Source organism: Octodon degus, unplaced genomic scaffold (assembly GCF_000260255.1).
Source record: "Octodon degus isolate 3935 unplaced genomic scaffold, OctDeg1.0 scaffold00414, whole genome shotgun sequence".
NCBI lineage: Eukaryota > Metazoa > Chordata > Mammalia > Rodentia > Octodontidae > Octodon > Octodon degus.
In genome coordinates, this window is record NW_004524990.1 from 105,370 (window position 1) to 115,201 (window position 9,832).

The following is a 9,832-nucleotide window of genomic DNA, read 5'->3' on the forward strand; positions in this document are numbered from 1 at the left end:
GCCCTCCTGTGAAGTTGGGGGGACTCGACCAGCGGGAGCTCAGACCACACTCTGGCTCACTGTCTTGGGCTGTCTGTAGTACTTTTGAAGTGTATGCACACTTACAACTTTTGTAAAATAAATTCAAACTTGCACTTGATACACTTACACATGTTAGATGCCATCAAATGAGGGTTTCATTTAACTTTACATGTATTTTGAGAAATGCCTTGTAGAATACCAGAGGAAGACACTAACGTTAGAACCACGCGTAGCTCTAGGCATGTCATTCTCCACGATGCAATTCTACTGAGAGCGACATTTCATACAGGGCCAGTCTGTGGATTAAAATTCCAAACCCAAAAGGGAAAGCTGCCTGGTGGCATGAGAAACAGAACCTCTGCTCTAGCTCTGGGTTTCCTCCAGTACACAACAATCGGCCTGTACCTCTACAGCAATGAATTACAATTTTCAATATAAAATGAATGGTAGTAGTGATTGCCATAAGCCATCTTTATCATACTCTGAGCTTAAATGCAAAAGTTAAGAAATATTGTTAGACGCAAATGACAGTAAATCAAAATGTACACTTCTGAAGAACTGTGAAAGCAACAATCTCATGGAATATATAAACATTATTTTTTCCTGGGAGTAATACTGGTAACTTTGTTTCTCAGAACTTAAACCTAAAGGAAACACAGAGAAAGGAAGTGGCCTCTGCCAGTTCTGTTGCGTTCGCTGAGAGCACAGGAGTGTATGACTTTGAGACTGAGTTTTCAAGCATCTGGCCATGGCTTGTTAGTGGGCCGTCAAGGAAGGTTACTCACAAGGATGGTAATAGGGCTCATTTCATCTGCCATGCAGTGGTTGCCTTGCCAAGGGAGAACAGAGAGAACAACCGAGGGTGCCCCTGTGCCTCTCAGGAAGCCGGCTGCGCTGACAGCCCACTTCTGGGACCTCAGGCTTTGCTTCCACAGGAGCAGAGCAGTCCCCTGACCCCTCTCAGCCGTGCTCCCTGCCAGCAGTTGTCCCTTACCCAGAGCCCCCCGTGTGACTTCTGGGGGCTCTGGACACATGCAGAGGGTCATGGCGGCGCTGTTTCCCTGTCACTCGCAGCAGGTATGATAATTAACTTTTTCTCACAGAAATGTCCTCAGGATGGGCCAGGGATGGAGCTCAGGGACACAGCACCTGCTTGGCATGACACCTGCCTGGCAAGCACAAGATCATGTGCTTGATTCCCCAGACCAAAAAAAACCAAACCAAAATACCAACAATGAAAAACGGCAGCACGAAGGTTTAAAGAAATGACCTAAAGCTACGCTTGAAAGTGGACTGCCAGTCTCTGTTGTCTTGAAGATGCCTATGTCCTCCCTGCCAAGGCTTTCTCTCCCCCTGAGGGGGGCACTCAGTCACCAGGCTGGCTCACACTTTAGGTAGCTCCACGCCGGGGCTGTTATGGTTCCCAACTCCATGTTCCCCAAAAGCCTCATTAGGCATAGGTGAGATCTTTGCGACGTGATTAGGGCGCAGGGGTGACATAGCTGCTTTGCACCTAGGAGGGCTTTTGGGTGGGAATGACCCAGAATGCGCGTCACGGTTCCTGGCTCCTCCACTGATTCCCCCTTCCCACACCTCTGGGGGAAAGTGCGTTGCCTCCTCCATGACTGCCGCCGTGCTGCCCTGCCTTGGAGCCAGCAGACCGTGAGCTGAAACTTGAGCCTAACTGAACCTCTTTTCCTTCAGGTTAAGGTGTCTGGTATTTGGCCCAGTGAAAAAGCACTATCTAAGGTGCTGGCTTTTCCAGGTGCTTGTCCAGCTGCCTCTCCGGGCTTTATCCTACTGCATTTTTCTTTCTAGTACGAATGACTGTGTGAGATCCTACTCTGTGCTCTGAGTAGAAACAAAAAGTAGCTCTGATCCCGGTGGGCTCCTCGTCTGAGGGTAGTGTGTGCTGTCAGCTCTCTGAACCAGCTCGTCTGTTTCAGTGTTTCGTTTTTTGTACAATGTCTATTCATGCACATTTGCTACACAGGGAGCCTACACTCAGGGGTGTGGCACACAGGCAAGCGTGTCCTGACCTTGTTTCCTCCTTCTGCTGCCCCAGGACTACCTGCCTCTTGCCTCAGATCCACTTCTTGTCCGTGCAAGGAGTACTGGGGAAGTGCGCTTTCCTGCAGCCATCTCCCTTTCCACGCATTTGTGATTGCCAAGCTTATGCGAAGGACTAGTTGATGTAAATTCCTCCAGGTACATATTTGCAAACTATTAGCTGCTGCTCTCAGACCTGAGAACATCAGTAAGGCAAGATGCTTCCCCACATCAATATCCTGAACCGAAGGGCATCAGCATTTCTTTCAGAGTGAAGCACATGTACTGAAAAAGCACCCAGTGTTTTACTGCAACTGAGAAGTTAAATCAAGTTTATTACACTTAACAAAATGGACTCCAGGTTTACCCACTTTTCTGATAAAATATTTTCACTCTTCTTTATGCCCAGGAAATATTTGATTTGCTGTATTTTTGGATCTGTTGGTTGCACCTGTAGGCTGTTTAGCATTTAGCTAGTGAGAACAAGGCTAGCATAAGCACAGTGTTTGCACGTACAACTCTAGTATGACTATAATTCTTTCAAAAACATACACATGAATGTATACCAATACTTTAGGTTTCTTGATGAAGTTTCACTTTGACTTTTATGGTAATTGTAATAGTTAATATTCCTGCCAGTAATGTAAGATAATTTTTTATCCTCAAATTCTTTGCAGCAATTGTTGTTTTATATGCTTTTTTCTCTTTCTTTCTTTCTTTCTTTCTTTCTTTCTTTCTTTTTTTTTTCTTTTTTTTTTTGTATTTTTAGGGAAAGATCTACAGGGTGTCCAGGGTCTTTCTATTAGATCAGTTCAGTTGAATTGGAAACATACGTAAGAAGGAATTAGTTGGCTTGAATGGGACCTCCAATCCTAATTTTTTCAAGAATCCCCATACTGATTTCCATAATGGTTGTACCAGCCTACACTGCCACCAACAGTGGAGAAGAGTTCCTTTCTGCCCACAGCCTCTCCAGCATTTGTCCTTGGTTGACTTCTTGATGAGAGCTACTCTTTCTGGGGTGAGATGTAATCTAAACATTGTTTTAATTTGCATCTCTTGATGACCAATGATGTTGAATACTTTTTTATGTTTTTATTTGCCATTTGAATCTTTTCTCTTGTGAAATATGTATTCATTTCAGATGCATATTTTTGGCTTGAGTCTGAATTTTGAAGGCCTGATTTTTAAAAATTCTTTACATGTTCCAGATAGCGGTCCATTGTCTAGAGTCAGTCCACTACAAATTTATTTTCTGAGCTCATGTGTTTAGTTTTTCATTCTGTTGATTTCTTTTGACATGCAGAAACTTTTCACAAATATGAGATCCAAATTGTCTCTTTGAAGTATTTCCATGTAGTTTTATTTTCATTTATGAACTCTCTACCTACCAGTCTGTCCTTAAGATTTCTACCTACTTCCTCCTCTAGAACATTTAGTGATTAAATTTTGATATTTAAATTGTTTAACCATTTTGACTGTATTTTCTGCTTGCTGATAGGCATGTGTCTATTTAAAGCCTTTGGATTGTGCAAAGCCAGTTTTTTCAGTACCATTTATTAAAGGGGTTCTCTTTCTTTCACTGAACATGCATGACCCCTATGCCAAAGCTAAGGGTGGGTGAGTATGTTTGTAGATGCCTTTGCATCTTCTCTTCAGTTCCATTGATATTCATGTCTGATTTTTGGCTAGTTGCCATGGTGATTTTAAGATAGTAACTTTGTAGCATAATTTCAATTCAAGAATTGTGAAGCCTTCTGCCTTTCCTATATTGTCCAGCATTGCTATTGATATTCTAGGTCTTCTAGCTTGACATGAATTTTAGGAATATTTTCTTAGTTCCATGAAGTATGCTAATGTAATATTAATTGATATGGTATTGAATCTCTATAACCATTTTGGCAATAAGGCCATTTTTACAATGCTGTTTCTTCCTATCCAGGAGCAAAAAATATGTCTCCTTTTTCTGAAATCCATTGTTCTCTCTTATTTCAGAGAGCTACAATTTTCACAGTATAAATCTTTGCTTCCTTTGAGAGATTAATTGCTAAGTATTTTCTTGTTTTTAGGTGCTATTGTAAAAGGCAAGGTTTCCATAGCTTCTATCTCGGTGCCTTAGCTGTCTGTGTAGAGAAATGCTACTGAATTTTGAGTGCCGTCTTTGCATCCTGATATGTTACTGAATTTGCTAAATAAAACTGCAAGTCTTGGAGTGTTTGGAGTCTTTGATGCACAGTATCATGTAATCTACACAGGATAATTTTGTCTCTTACTTTCCAAATTTCATTTCTTTTATTTCTTTGTCTAATTGAGCTGGCTAATCTTTCCAGGACTCTACTGAACAGGATTGGCGAAAGTAGGCATCCTTGTCTTGTTCTTGATTTTATACAGAAGGCTTTCAATTTTTGTTCATTTAGTATGATGTTGGTGGTTGGTTTGTCAGAGATGGCTTTAATTGTGTTGAAATAAGGACCATATATTCTGATTTTCTGTAGGACTTTTATTATGAATGTGTGTTGGACTGTGTCAAGAGCTTCTTATGCATTCATTGAGAAAATCATGTAATGTTGTCTTTGGATATGATTTTGTGGTATATTATATTTGTGGAAAAGCATATTAAACCATCCCTGCATTCCTGGGATGTATCCCACTTGGCCTTGATATATAATATCCTTGGTGATTTGCTGCATTATGTTTGTTAATATTTTACTGAGGAATTTTGCATCTATGTTCATTAGGGAAATTGGGCTGCAGTTCTCTTTCAGTTTGGGTCCTTCTGTGCTTTAGATATCAGAGTAATACTTGCCTCCCTGAATAAGTTTGGGTGAATTGCTTCCCATTAAATGTCATTGAAGAAAAAATAAATAAATAAATAAATAAATAAATAAATAAATTTCATTGAAGAGTTTGAGAAGACTTGACATTAGGTCCCTCCTAAATTTCTTGTAGAATTGAGCTGTGAATCTGTCAGCATCTGGATTTTTTTTATCTTTTGGTAGATTTTTTTTATTACATTTTCCACTTCATTGACTGATATTGCATAAATCAGAGTTTTATATCTGCTTGATTCAGATTTGGTAGTGTCTATGTATCTAGAACTCTGTCCATTTCCTATGAATTTTTCATCCTGTGAGAGTAAAGATTTGCAAATAAGTATTGATCATTTTCTGAATACCTATACAATCTATAGTTATTTCACCTTTTTCATTCCTCATTGCATGAATTTGAATTTTGTTCTTTCCTTTTTATGATAATGTTGTATAAGGGTTTATCAATTTTATTTATTCTTTCAAAGAATGATCTCTTTGACTTATTAATTCTTTGTATTGTTTCTTTTGTCTTCATTGCACTTATTTCTACTCTGATCTTTGTAATTTCCTGCCTTCTTTGGGCTTTGGGCTTGACTTGCTCTTCTTTTACTAGAAGGGTGAGGTAGACTATAAGATTGTTTATTTGGGCTTGTTCTGTTTTACTAATGTTAGAATTTATTCCTATAAATTTTGGTGTTAAGACAGCTTTAATGGTAACCCACAGATTCCAGTAAGTTGTATCTGTATTTTCATTTGATTGCAAATATTACTGATTTCTTCTTTAATTTTACGTGTGACCTATTGTTTGCTATGGAGGGTATTGTCTAATTTCCAAGTGTTTATAGAATTTTTGCTATTTTTATGTCAATAATTTTCTTTTTCATTGTACTATCATCATATATTAAGCATAGAATAAGTCTGCCTCTTTTGCATTCTCTTCAGCGTGTTCTGTGTGGTAGCGTATGAACTATCTTGTGTAAAGCCTGATGTGCAGTGGAGAAGAACATGTACTTCTTGTCTATTGTGTATAACACTCTGTAAGGTCTACCAAGCGAATTTCTTCACAAGATTGTTTTAGTTGTGCTATTTCTTTTCTGATTTTTTGTAAGGTAGATCTTTCCCTTTGAGTCAGAGGATATTAATGTTACCTAGTACAATTATGTTATTGCTCATTTGATTTTTCATGTTTTAAAATTTGTCTTATATTGTGTGAAGCTCCCACATTGGATGCATGTACACTTATGATTGTTATCTCTTCCTGTTGTAGTTTACCCATAACATTTATGTAGTGGGCACCGTTATCCCTTTTAATCATGCTTGGTTTGACATTGACATTGTCAGAATGGATAACAGCTACCTATGATGTTTTCAGGGTTCAGTTCTCATAGAGTACAGTTTTCCATCCTTTGCATTCAGTCTATTAATTTCTTTTTTAGTTAAATGCATTTTTGTATGTAGCATATTGTTGGATTTTGTTTCTTCTGCCACTTTGCCGTCTGCTTCTTTTCAATGGTGAATTGAGTCAGTTTACATGGATAGTTATAATAGATATGCAATTGCTTATGTTTGTTATATTGTTTTCCTGCTGTAGAACCCCTACTTTTCCACACTGCTTAGTTGCTTCTTCTGCTTGGTAGTTCTTTTCTGTTGTCCTTGAAGTTGGTGTCATCTTTGTCTATTTCCAAAATATCTGTAAGTACTTTTTCTAGGGTTGGTTTTGTTGTCATGAATTTCTTCAGGTTTTTTTTTTTTTTTCCTCATGGAAGTATCTTTTCTCTCTATTACATTTGATAGAGATTTTTTCAGGGTACATTAATTAGTGTTGAAAGTTGTTTTCTTTCAGGACCTGAAATATCTCACTCTAAACTCTTCTTGATTTCATGGTTAGTGTTGAGAAATCTTCCATGATTCTGATGGGTTTTCCATTATCGATCATTTGTTTCTTCCGTCTAACAGCTTTCAATATCGTGTTCTTTTGTTGAATGTCTGGGATCTTGATTGTTGTGTAGGGTGCAATTTTATTTTTGTTATGCCTAATTGTAATTCTAAGTGCCTCACTTACTGTATGTCAGGTTTTTTTTTCCCAAGCATGGGAGATTTTCTGCTACAACATCTGAAATAATTCTTTTTATGTCAATTGTTTTTAGCTACATCTGTTTCATTGATACCTCTTAATCTTTTCTGCACAGCTCCTCCAGTGTTTGTTATTTTCTGACTTCTTGATGTTAGCTACTATTTCTGGAGTGAGATGGAATCTCAGTGTTGTTTTAATTTGCATATCTCAAATGACTGATGATGTTCAACATTTTTGTCATATATGTATTTGCCAGTTGCATTTCTTCCTCTCAGAAGTATATATACATCTCAGAGCCCATTTTTCAATTGGGTCTTTGGATTTGGGATGCCTGATTGTTTTTAATTGTTTACATTTTGTAGATGGAAGGGCTTTTTCAGGACAGGCAGCTATAAATTTTTCCCAGTTTGTGGGTTTTCTTTTGGCTCTTGTAGAGATCTGTTTTAAAGTGCAGAAATTTTTCAACCAGTGGTGTTCTTAACACCCTGGATTTCTGTTTGAATCTGTTTTTTATATTCTAATTCTTTCCTGTATTGTTCATTCAATGCTTTCATCTGTTTACTATTCCCTTTTTTTGTGTGTATGTCTTCCTTAGATGTGTCAAACAGTACTTTCATGATTGTTGTCATTTTATTTTTCTTCCTGAGTGATTATTTCTGGTCTGATTTCCTCTCTAACCTGATGGATATTTGTAGTTCACTTCAGTTTCTGTCATCTCTGAAATATCAGGTAAGTGACTTTCAAGTTCTTCTATGTCCCTGTCTTCTGGACTTGTTTTGAGTGGGCTAGGGGTCTGATATTGCCTTTTTTCCTGTGTTCTTTTCATTTTGGAAGTTCCCAATGATCTCTCTGACTCTGCAGAGAGGGTGGTGGCAGGGGCAGTTTTTCTAAGTTCTAAGAAGAGTGAGAGGGCAGGGTAGGCTCAGCCAGGCTCCCATCGTGTGGCAGTCCAACTGGGGTTTCCACCTCAATAAAGGGTGGCCAACCATAGCTCAAGAAGATGATGAGTGCAGGTCAAAGTTCTACAAGACTCTCTAGGTGGTTCCTGGGCGCTGGCTAAGGTTCACAAGGCTCCCTCAGTCCCTGTGACAGTCTTTCTGGGTGATGACTGTTGGTCAGCCTCAGCCCAACTTAAGTGAGAGTGAGAGGAGGGTTGAGAAAGGCTCATCAGGTCCTCCTGGAAGTCTTTCAGGTGAAGATGGGGAGAGGGGCTCAGATGAGCTCTGGAGAGGGTGGAAGGCACATATCAAGGCCAACCGAGTCCTCCTGGCAATCTTCCATTTCAGGATAGGTGGTTGGGACTCAGAGAAACTCCAGCAAGTGTGGGGGAATGGGGACTCTGAAGAACCCTGCTGAGGATGGGAGATGGGTCTAGGCCCAGCAGGCTTCCCTGACAGTCTTCAGGATGAGGACAGGAAGTTGACACTCAGAAGGCCTCTGGTGATGGTGATGAGGGTCAGGGCTAGGCATTGTGTCTTTTGAGGAGGATACTGTTGGTCCTTGTGTGTCTTTTCTAGTCTCATATGAATTGTGGGGCTCTCTTCTTGCTATATCAAGAATATTGTCAATATTTTAATAAGAGTTGCACTGAATCTGTAGGTCACTTGAGGTAAAAATGTCCATTTTTTGCAATATTTCTCCTGGTGTGGCAACCCATGAAAATAGGAAGTCTTTCCATTTTCTAATGTCCCCCGCAACTTTTGTACAATATTGTGTAAGTTTTATGGTACACTTCCCCCATCACCTTGGTTAGCACGAACGTTATGTACTTCATTTTGTGGAAGGCATTATGGATGAAATTTCCTTCCTGATGTTTTTTCCTTGATGAGTTCATTGTTGGTGAAAAGAAACCTGATACATTTTGGGTTCTGATTGTTTCTCTGACATTCTGCTGAGTTAGCTTCTTTCTTTTTGTTTTGTACCAGGATTTTTCTTATGGGGTATTTTATTCTAAGTCAAAGTTCATCTTAAACATGATAACTTGACATTTGTATTTACAATCCATATTTCTTGGTATTTCATGATTGGTCTAGCTAAAAACTCAGTTATTATATTTACCAAAAGTAATCTGCAGAGGAATACTTTAGTTATCTTTTTTTTTTCTGTAACAAGTTGATAGATTTTATACATAGAAACTCATATGCATGGCCTGGGAAGATAGCTCAGTAAAATAAGCACTTTCCTGGCAAGTGCAGGGTCCTGAGTTTAATCCCCAGCACTGCAAGAAAGAAAGAAAAAGACAGAAAAGAAAAGCTCGCATGCAGGTGTGAATGCTGTAGTGGTTATCAGAGACTATTTGAATAACAATATTTGGTCCAGATGTTAAAATTTAGTTGATAAAATTTATACTTTTGGATTAAATTAGTTTTAACCAGTTTAGGAATTATAGTTACTGTTTATTCTCTTATAACCTTTAATTGTATATTATTTTTATGTTTTTTCCCAGCAAGTTAAAGAAGTATATTTTTATGGAGAAGAGGAATGAAACTTTGCATGATTTCATTTTGTTGGGGCTGCTTCCACCAAGTCAAATGGGGCTGCTTCTCATGTTCCTCATCATCTGTGTGTTCATTCTTGCCATGCTTGGTAACTCAGTGATGATTCATCTCATCCGCATTGATCCTCGGCTGCACACGCCCATGTACCTTCTCCTCAGCCAGCTCTCCCTCATGGATCTAATGGACATTTCTGCTTCCGTCCCCAACATGGCCTTCAACTTCTTCTCTGGCCAGAAAAGCATCACCTTGCTGGGCTGCGGAGTCCAAAGTTTCTTCTTCCTGACCATGGCAGGTTCTGAAGGGTTACTCCTGGCCTCCATGGCTTACGACCGATTCGTGGCCATCTGCCACCCCCTCCATTACCCCGTCCGCATGAGCAG